We start from the raw sequence: 12,132 nt of genomic DNA on the forward strand, positions 1-12,132 counted from the left end.
CATCCATTAAATTCTACAAGCTACTTTTTTCCCCTTTGGAAGGATGACATCCTTAGCGTAGATTATATTAGGAAGTTTGTTCCACTTAGAGATGACTAAATTACGTTGAGTATCTCAAGATCTTAAGCCATCCTTCTGTATAAACACTTGCAGAGATAAATGTGCTCTCATGGATCCTATGGGTGTTATTTCTGTGTAGACGAGTGTGATGTGTTGCATATATCTCTCTAACCATATCTCCTTGAAGGCATTGGCCGACTTTATAGTATTAAACCTGCCATGGTCTAACTTTGATCAGAGTTGACAATAATTCAAAATTGGATATAGTGACTCTAAACTATTTGAAGATTGATTCATTGTTTTTAGTTCCCAAAAAATTAGTTACCTGTGTTTTCCTTTAAACAATCAAATCGTGACATAAACTGTAGTGTTAAAATGGAAAGTGATCTGTCTTGGTAAACCTTAGCATTCAACTTAACTTTTGTTCCAAACACTAACTAGAAAATCTTACCTGAAATTCCGACTACACACTTCAGTCTTTGTCAACAGATTGACCCACTAATTTAATTTCAGATAAATGTTCAAGTTGTGTTTCGAAAAAAAGTTATATTGAATACTATAAACTGTAGCAATTTTGTATATTAAAAGGCCGAGTTCATCTGCCTGGGTGAAGGCAAGATTTTAATTTTGAAAATTCGCATTTATCAAATGGAATCACTTTTATGTACTAAACATTTGTAGATTGTACACTAACATTAAACCGTATAGAAAGGGTATAAGAAATTAAAAAATCAATGTTGTAGCAAAATTTGACAAACGAGATAATAGTACATACATTTGTATAACAAGTCAGAGGAGTAGAAGCATGATAAATTGTTGTAAGATGGTAACACAAACCAGTGTTCAAATAAGAGCACAAAAGTGAAATAAAATATTCACTGTGTAAAAATATTTAGTTTCACTGAATAAGAAAAGCACATAAAGTAGGTACGAATATAAACTTTTCAAATGCAACGGTAGGCATGAATAAAAGGCAGTGACATATTATGATATAAAATATATAATTACAACATTAAGCTTGTTTCAGTGCAGTTACCGCCCAGGGGTAAAAACTGATATGGAAACAATTCGTCTTTCATTTAATTCCAATACACCGTGACCCTCAAGGCAATAATTCAAACTTATTGTATGCAGGATGAAATTCATCGTTGATTATTGATTTTGATTTCCTCTTTGTGCAATCAATAAAGTAAGGATATGAGGAAAGGAAGGCCTGCCCCAATAATTGAAGATGGAGTTTTAACAACTCTGTTTAGCTTGCGTATGGTCTTTCGTTGTAATATTGCAGTACCAGACAATGAAATTGAGAACACTTTTGACCAAGGCATGGTAAAAGTTGGTCATGAGAGTTTTGCTGACACTAGAACTCTTTAGGCGACGGCGAATGAAAAGACGATGCGAGGCTTTCGTTATAACGCTATCCACATGTTTTCCCTACTTCAGATCATTATTTGTCGTGAATTACATTACATTTATTGATTCTTATTTTGTGTTATACGTTGTTATTGTTAATATTGTTGCGCGTGCATTCTTATGTGATGTAAGTTTTCCGTTACAAGTTGGAACACGCATTCATATAAAGTACAGAGTTCACAGAGTTCCCAGTGTATCCTACTACTTTCTTGTACTATTATTGCTGTTTTCGAATCCCTTTCTATTGTGAGTCATCCACATTTTTATTTAATTCTTAAAGAAACGTGCTACACTACGTCTCAGCACATTGTACGATCAAAAATGTCAAAGAGGAAAGGGCACATATGACTTTAAAAATTGCTTGCTGGTTAAAAGTTCTTTCAACTACAAAGGATAACAATTTCAGAAGAGAGCTAGTAGATTAAAACAAATCACTCGTTAAATAGCATCACACATTAAAATAGAGAGTCTACTGTCCTGCAGCAAACCTGGCAACACAACTTGAAATCATCAAATTAACTGCTGTCTAAAAAGATCATCTGGTATAAGAGTAATAAGGAATTTAAATTGTTCAACAACTTCGACATCTTTACCTGAACTGATAGCAGAATGTGATTCATACCGTGTTTCCTAAAATCTACAATGTAACAGCTGAGTTATTGTACAAAGATAACAATAGGGATGTATGGATGAACATTCATAAAAATGAACATGCATGTACCTGGCAACTTGATGTGCCCATAGCAACAGTGAAATGATGACGTAATTAAAAAGATAACAGGGATGGTTGGCAATTAGATGCAATGGGCATGTTCAATCAAATGACCTATGAACTGTATAGTTGGGCTGCATTGTCATTGGCGATATTTTTAATGTTATGAAATAAATGTTAATGACTGACGTCATAATGAATATCTTGTTGCCATTGTCCCGAAAGGTATTTTTATGGCCATCTTCGTGACAGTTACCATTTTGCCATCCACTTGAAACTTACATGTTGGCTGTTTCAGACAGTGTTTCCCTTTAATATAACTGATGAGTGTGAAAGTCCCGCTTGTCTTTTGTATCTGTCAACACACTCTTTATGTGCTGGGAGGAATGTTTAGTTTTTTTACTTACAATTATAACGGAAATATGACAGTCTTTCTGTGGAACTTCGGCGAAACATGTCCTACCTGAACATACTAAAAAAGAACACAGTTAAACCGTTAGCTCAGTCAACATGTTTAAGTAACATATGTTATTGTGGCGGGAATGGTAATCAGTTTTGATGATGTATGCAAAATTAACAAAAGAAATGTTGCCAGGTGACGCTTTTTGCTGAAATGTCTTTACAAGCTCATTATTGCTATTGTAATAGCCTTGTGGAAATATTCAAACCACATGCCCAGTACATTGGCAATATCGATCCAACAAAAATATATTTAATAACATTTTTCTCAATACTTTGCTGCATTGGTAAACTCTCAAATGCCATTCTCTTAAAATCACCTCACTAAATGATTTATAGCTTAGAAAACAAACACTTCAAAGAATCGTATAATTGCATGGAATGCATGGTATGGTTGTGCATGCTTTCATAATTGTTTTTCTCATTTCAAAATCGACAGATGGCAAACTTGAAAACGTATATGACGTTCATTGTTTGCGGCAACCTACAATTTTCTGAATTCCAGGTGTTGCTTATTTCATTTTTTTTTGACACACCAGCTTCCCCAATTGTTCGGGTTTTGATCATAACTTTCACAGGCATTAACGGAAAATAAAATGGCTCCAACAATGTTGTATTCAACCGCGAACGTGACAACTGGATATTGATAACTGACTAACTTGTAAATGCCATAGAACCTAAACTGTTTTATCAGACGATTTTCTGATTCAATGCAGCGCTAGGTACATTGTAAATGTTAAACTGATGTTATCGTTTTTGTTCTTTATACGTTTATTACATTGACATACTTCATAATGGCGGAAAAGATAGTATTGGTGATTTGAATTATTGCAATTTGTGCATGTTTTATGACTGGTCAATTACAATTATAGACATTATTAGGTACAATAGTTTAGTTTGATTTCTTCTATGTCCTTTGATTATTTAAAATAATGGGAACAGTAATAATACTGACAGGACATTCATTTTTCTTAAATACACAGATGTTTGATAATAAACTGTTCAGGTAGCATATATAAGGTAGCATTGATAACTACAAATAATCCTTATTTCAAATATCAAATTATTGTCATGATGAATGTCCTATTAGTTTTACAGGATACTAGGAAAAACCCCACATTTTATAATTATGTGCTGGTATATGTGAATACATATATGTGTACACGCGTACGTACAGTGACAAACTCTCTTGTATAGATGTTGGCCATTTTTTCCAGCACGCCATGAACAAAAGGTTGTTGTTGTTGTTGTTGCTGTTGTTGTTGTTGTTGTTGTTGTTGTGATGTTTGTATTTTTATCGGGGGTTTTGGTAATGATGATGATGGTGGGTGGTGGTGGTGGTGGTGGTGGTGGTGGTGGTCTTGATATTATCGGTAATGGTTTTCGGGATGATGATTATGGTTTTAATGGTCGTAGTGGAGATATTTTATGTATATATGTCACTGTTCTGTAGAACTGTTTTACATGTAACATTACCGACATGTAATAACTCTGCCGTTACAAACAGAATCAATCGTCATTATCTCCTTTACATCTCAGAAACGCAATGTTTATGTCATCAAAGATGTAATTTATATTACACAAGCCGAAAGCACAGTCCCCCTTCCCCGAGTGTTTGCCGAAAGCACAGTCCCCCTTTCCCGACACGAGTGTTTGCCGAAAGCACAGTACCCCTTCCCCGAGTGTTTGTCGAAAGCACAGCCCTTCAAATACAGTACCTCATCTGTGTGACTAATAGGAGTGGGATTTATGATAGGGTGATCCTGTTTATTTCCCTTTTCCCTGTTTCTCATTACCTGACCGACCAAAACTTTCAGCTCCGACATCAAAACAACTTTTTTTTCGCCCGCTTCTAATATTTTATGAAATAACGCTCTCTCTGGTAAGAATAAGCAAGTGTTTGGACTGCAGCTGCCGACATCATCTACAGTCATGTTGGCGGCGACGACTCTTATTAACGAACATGGTGGAAGTTATTCAAGTAGGGAGGAGGTTGTCATGCCAAGTGTGTAGATAAGCTGAGAAGGGCATGTTAGGATCCATTTTTAAAAAGATATAGAGGAGAACAAGGTGCAGATAAACATGCACATGATTATTTTGTTGACATTTTTTTAATTGACCAGCCGACCCATAGTTGCTATGAAAACTAATGAGCAAAAAATAGAGCCGCCGTGAAATTGATGGCAACAAATATATATCACACGACAAATTGTCTGTGATATGCACGAAATGTCCTTAAAAAATAAAGTTTACACCTGATAACGAGAGGTAGACACTTGAATTGGTGGAATTTGTATGTATTATATATTTTGATTTATTAAGTAAAAAAAATAAATTACCACCAAAATTAATATTTATGAATATTTATTTTAACATGGTTGTTACTTTATTATTATGATGACAAATAAATGTAAGTATCGCTGATATGCAAAAACTTTCTTGATTTTGATGACTGGCTTTGAACTGGTCGAGATCAAAGGCTAATGTCTTAAACGAAGGCTTACCCTTAATAATATGGAGTAGACGCCATAATGGGATAGCTATGCATTACAGCTTTATAGTTAGGCTGTAAATATTGATTATTTGATACCCTCACATACAGGGCCGTCAGCCAATCACATTATGTTGCAAGCCGAAAAGGAGTCGCGTATACATGTACCATAATTATAATATCTTACATTTGTGGCACATATTGCATTGCCGGATATTGCATGTCAGAAACGAATTTATTGTAGAAAGACGAACACAAGGACTGACGCATGGACGTACAGATGAAAGGACGAAGCATATTATAAAGTCTCCCTTTTGGAACTACAAGTAAAACAGCGATAACCGTGTGTGCCCTCGTCTCACCCACACTGTCTGAAAGTCTCTGAGGAGACACTTAATATATCCCCGTTACGTTAATACATCCGTAGTAATCAGGTAAATGTTGAAATTTGAACAGCCTTTTCCATTGTGGCATCATTAAAAATACATGTATCACAACACCCTAAAAGCAAAGTGTACGGGGTCGCAAGTTGTCTGTAACAATACTTAGCTTGCGTATGTATTATCTGTTTGTGGCGTAATTTTTTAGATAATTCGATTTTCCAACAGTCTGAGAGTAGTTGCCTATTTTACGTTATTCATACAATTTTAGATTTTCAAGATTTTACTTATGTTAGGATTTCATTTAATAATGTGGAAAAGATATCGTTACTTACACACTGCCAATGCAAACAAAATGTTCGTTGCAGTCTCTAGTGTTGTAGGTTAAGGCATGTTTTAATACAAAACAACTAAAAAAAATTATATTGTTTAATATAAATACTAACAACAATAGAGTTATTGTAACAGTTAAGAATAGAAATGGGCAGTGACTGTGCCATGTATGTGACAAGCTTTCTATTTCCTTAGCAGTATTATTTGATATTTGCATTTTACATGGTTACTACCAACCGATATGATTTCGACAGTTTTGCCGCCTATCATTAAAGTTGACTAGTAATTCTACAGATAGAGGGTAATTGTTTTAACTCCTGTTATTTACAAAGTACTTAAAAATCATGGTTCAATATGTCATATTGAGTCATCTAATAACCAGTTTAAATGAGACTGTCACCCTAGGTAATAAAGGTGTTTTCATAAAGTTTTGGGTCCAGAGAGTCATATCATGATTTCAAATTATATAATTTTCGCTCTATTAACGTTGCTTTGAAAAAAAAATAATTTAAACTCTTTTTCGCCCTTTTCTTTCAGTGATACACTATTGCTTGATGGGTCTTAGCAGGCATGATTATTTATTTTCGTAATCGTTACAGCCTTTACACTGTATTCACATTACAAGGATAATCTTTTGACGTATTTAAATTGAAGGTTATTATATTTACATAGCAATGCTCTTCCAATTTGGCCATGATCTTTTCAACCTATTTAGTCCTTCATTGGGACATGACGCGTGACAATTACGTCAACAAATGTCATCATTAATATTCATATTCTTAATTTACATATACATCTATGCATTATGTATTTCAATATGCTGCGGTGGATCTATCATCGCATCGGTTTGTCAATTAATAATCGATTTGATTGATAAGTCAGATTTCCATCATCATCTTGATAAATGAAGGTGAAAAAAATATTGGCAAATTGATTGGTGCTTGGGTGGGAGGAAGAGTGAGTGAGTGGGTGGGTGGACTGATTGATGGATGTATGATACGATGGATGGATGGAGGAAGGGAGAGATGGGAATATGAATTGCTGCATTGTTTTGTTAATAAGGGAAAAGATGTATTGTTAGAAATAAAGCATGGATGATGTGGTGTGTAGATTGATGCATGGTCGATCAAGAAAGGAACAGGTTGATTACTTGATGTATGGGGTATGAAGAGGGATATGGTTACAAGTTGATATTTAAAAAAAAGAACGCGTCATCTAATTCTGTTTGAAGGGACTTTCTTGCAATAGTGATCCATATTAATTCCTCGCTGCAGTTTGTTGCTATTATGTGATAACAAACATCATTGACAAGTATTTTACATCATTACTCAGAGGAGAGTAGATTTGCAACCTCGGTTCAAGATAAACAACGTTAAATCGATTTGTTTGATATACTAATGCTCATTACAGATCGAGGTAGTCATCATATCCTTTGTCAATATTTAATAAAACAAACGTCTTGTTTTTTCTCAACAGTCAAATACAATGTTTGTAACAAATATCACTTTTGATAAAAATGGGAGAACACTATTCAGCTTTATTTAATGTACTCGCTGTAAATCAGATATTGTTGTTGTTGTCTCCCACCACGCATGCTCAAACACACGCCCTTCGAATTACAAAATAGTCTCATTACGGCAGCCTTGCTATGTAACAGTCTATTATATCGGCGGACATAAACACTTCCTAACAGCGGAAGGTACAGCTTGCAAGTATGAAGGCTATCGTGTCATTAGCATTGAGGTATATTTGAAGGGATGCTAATGAATCCGTAAAAAACGATTGTAGTTCAAGTAAACACGTCGTAGAGTGAGTACATACAGAGGGTGTGGAGAGACGAAACACCACAGAGTGATCAGTATACGTCGAACTAGCGGGCACGTAACAATCAGATTTGTTGTCGCCAACTTTGCTAAGGACTTTGCGAAACATCATACACAGGTATGTTTACATGTTTTAATTATTGATTGTACTTTTAAAATAGTGCAATACCATCATATTGGAAGACGCTAAATCATCCATTAAATCTACTCATTTGTTACTTTTGATGCGCGAGTGTCTTGCCATGGTGCTGCAATATGCACATGATACAATGCAAAACATGTGTTCCTTTCGAGGACAAAACATTGAAAACCGTTTCAATAAATAAACAATTTAATGTGTTTGTCTTAAGGGCCAAATGGTCAACGTTCGGGTAACGGACTCTGTATCTCAAAACAGAGAGTATAGAATTTCCCATTACTCGTCAAAGACACACAATATTTGGCACATCTAAATCTTCGTATCGTTGTTGTTGGTATTTACCCATTTCCGTTGCAACGTCGAACTGGTGATTATAGAAATCATTGTCACCAAAGTTGTGGGGTCTTTTTTGCAATTGAAGTAGTGCCAATGAAAGTATTGTTTAAGCTAATTCAAGATAACACGAAATGAAAACAAGCTAGCATGATTTGAAAACAAAACTGAACAGTTCTTAAAATAAGTCAAATTATACTGGAATACAAGATTCGCATGCATCTGTAGACGTATTTGAGAACTAACAATGACAGCTTGGATTGCAAATGTATCGGCAATAAAGCTATTGTGATAACGTCGTGTTTTCAATTGGTATGACAGAGAAGGTTACAGTTATATAACTAACGTCATTTCCAATAACTGACCATGAACCAAAGAATGGTCGAAATATGTTTAGCATAGTCACATGATTATCACCGTCACTAGCGCTAAGACCATATAGTATAGAATTCAGTTTATTTCACTGTGCATTGAGTTATTTTTGTTTATCTATAACAGAACTATACATGAGAAATGTGATTGCTATTCCAATACTAGTTTGTTTGAATTTTACTTGCGTAGCAAAATGGTTGTCATCAACGTTTATGATAGTTCGAAATTTAAAAAAGTGTGATTCTATTGGGTGATAGCTGTGAGAGATTAATCAGAGAGAAGGAGGTTTAAATTACCACCACGGAGAAATTCAGTAGACATTTGAAGATGCTGTCAGTAGACAAGTGTAATAACTACTCTATGAATAATTAACATTACTTCATTTTCATTAAAATTAACAATCCATGGTCATAAAATAGAATGCAAAAGAGGGTTTGCGAATCTCGTCGTGAAGATTACATCAACTTATTCTACTAGAGCAGTAAATGATGTATACCAAGAGAAGAGATAGAATCAGATGTGCCCACGTTTTTCATCGATGTGCTCACATCGCTTATTTGTGGAATGGGTATTAGAAATATCAACGATGATATTAAATGACTGCACTTGGGTGTTAATGCAAGGTTGCGTTGTACATATTACATTCATGGTTCTGATTGCTTACTCATTTAAGTCACTTTTCAATAAAGATATATTTTATGGGATGTGTCGTGTACATACTTGTTTATCTCTTTACATTGTTTGAACCAAGATCAAGAGTTATACATAGAAACTATATTATGTTATGTTATGTTACAGTCTTTGTAAATGTATACATTTGAGAATTTGTATTTTGTCATCTGCTCTCCAAATATCTTTTTAATTTTTCCTGTGTAGAATTAAGGGCACTGACCCTATTCTTATTCAATAAACGTAAACATTTAAAATGTGTCGTTTTCTATATTATGTTATAGTAAATTGTTCAATATGTAAAATCATGTGAATGACATTGAAGGATTTCATTATCCATAGCAAAATTGCACTGTTTATGATGAAGTTCGTATATTTAACGGTCTTTCCTGGCCAGCTATGCAATATTAAGACACTGGAAAGAAACCTTTGTAATTTGAAATGTATTTACATTCCTTACTGAAATAAAACAAATGGCGGCCATGTTTGTAGTTAATCGATATATGTTGCATAACTTAAAAACTGTAATACACAAACACTCCATTCAAGTGTCTACCCCCATATAAGCAGACACGAGCTATCTTTGGAGACCTTGACCTTTGACTTTGTGAATTATCAAAATCAAGTCAATCAAGTCATTTTAGTTTGTATATTTTAGTCAAAGCGATAACATTAGATATAACATCTTACAATAGCCACCATGCGTTTAAATCAGACAGAAAAGGCCGCTTTCTGTTCCACTTCGTTGTTTCCGGTTCATCTCATTTGCTTCCCACCTCGTATATACCTCTTTAGCCATACACTTTAGATGTACAAAATAATCGGCTCATCAAGCAAGCAACAATATTCGATTAACACGCCATCGAGATTTGTCACTCTGCTGTTCACATCTGATTTGTTATGCTAAAATATAACTATGTGTTATCGAAAAAAAAGATGTGTTGTCAAACAATCTCTTAGTTATTGATCATATTCAATCATTTACCGGTCTAATGGCCATAAAGATGAGGATTACGTATTCAATTTGATTTTTAACTTTATATAAAACACTTTTATCAAGGCTTCCTACTTAAACAAATAAAGTTAAACAAAGACCAAGTCTATGTTTATAACTCAATACATTGCAAAAAGCCAAAACATGTGTGAAAGGTTTGTTACTGTACTTACAATAACAAACATCTTTACACACTTATAAGTCGTTTGAGTTACAAACACAGACTTATCATATGTCGTTATCAAATTTTATATAATTTCGTATATGAACAACCACACTTGAAGTTTCATTTTTCATATTAGAAATGTCGCGTTAATGAAAACGAAGTAAATTTGACATATTATCTACTTAATTACAACTCAATGTTTGTTAATAAATACCTGCTTATGTGTGTAAGCATATTGTAAGTTTATTATCCCATGGTATTATATAATACTTCATATCGTATTAAACGGTTAATTGTGTGAAATGCCAATGAAGATAATAAATAATTGAGTTGACATCATTAAAGTGCTCACATGGATGCGAGTTGGATAATTAAAACAATATTTATTCTCGGAAAACCAATTTAATACACAAGAGATTTAGTCCTCTTCTGTAACTGAAAAAATACCAAACATTTTGGTACCCACAATAACATAATGTTTACTTAATTTTTAATTGCTTGCATTTTACTTTAACATATGTAAGTTCTTTGATCAATTGAATATTCCAATTAAATACCAAATTAACATCGATATGGCAACTTTAAGCAGCAAGGGGCATAGGTTGTGGTGCATTTTGTCTTATTTTTAAGGATTCCTTTCATAAATGTCTTTTTTATGGTGGTCAAATGGTTAGAGTAGCCGACATGTAATCTTCAGGTTTGTTCAGAGTTTGTTCCTGAATGGCTTATAAGTCCTTAGGGAAGAGTTTAAACATAGTTATGTCCCTTTAAATACAGCAACCATCAGCAGTTATACATCTTTACCAAACAATGCCAGCGTTCATGATCAGTTTTTGATCACGTGACATGTTGTCCCGGTTTGCAACCCACATATCATCACCTAGCTGTGCCCATTTGATGATATGGAGCATACTATACAGTATACGTAATTACTGGTCTATACATACAGCGACAGAGACTTTTCAGTCATGTTCAGTAGTGACGGTGCTGTAATGTTTTATATGAATCATCATTATTAAAAAATACTGTCTGCTATACATCAACAGGGACTTTATAGGTGAAATAGTCACACGTTCTTTGAGGTCCGTAGACACATGGCGGTGAGACCAATGTAGCACTGTTCAAATAGACTCCCTGGTGTTATACACTGCATTCAATCGACTACATGTTGAGAAACCGCAATAACATCACACAATGTTAGTCAAGTTTAATATGCCACTACATAGATAGGGTCGTACTATTCGTGTAATTAGTGTACACAGCTCTCTGGGGAATATAAAAAGTAATCGTGAGTTAAACCACCAACAACTACATTGTGTTATAATCATCTTAATTGATATGCTTAGGTCTTAATTGATATGTTAGGTCAAGGAGTAAAAAACACCCAGGTCCCGCTTTGTCTTTTCCCCTTTCTCATATGTACAGACACGCTCTCTCTCTCTCTCTCTCTCTCTCTCTCTCTCTCTCTCTCTCTCTCTCTCTCTCTCTCTCTCTCTCTCTCTCTCTCTCTCTCTCTCTCTCTCTCTCTCTCTCTCTCTCTCTCTCTCTCTCTCTCTCTCTCTCTCTCTCTCCCACAATTTCAGAATTAACACAGTGTAAGTTGTATACCTCAGTCTCGACATTTACCAGTGACATGTTTGTATTCACGTTTTATTCAATGCAGACCATGTGTTTAGTTATATTGAACATTCGTGAATACAATTTAACGAACAACTCCAAACACACATATATATATTTAACGAACATATTGTTAATCAAGTTAATCATGTTCGCTCGTCATCACATTCG

This window comes from Glandiceps talaboti, chromosome 9, assembly GCF_964340395.1.
Source record: "Glandiceps talaboti chromosome 9, keGlaTala1.1, whole genome shotgun sequence".
NCBI lineage: Eukaryota > Metazoa > Hemichordata > Enteropneusta > Spengelidae > Glandiceps > Glandiceps talaboti.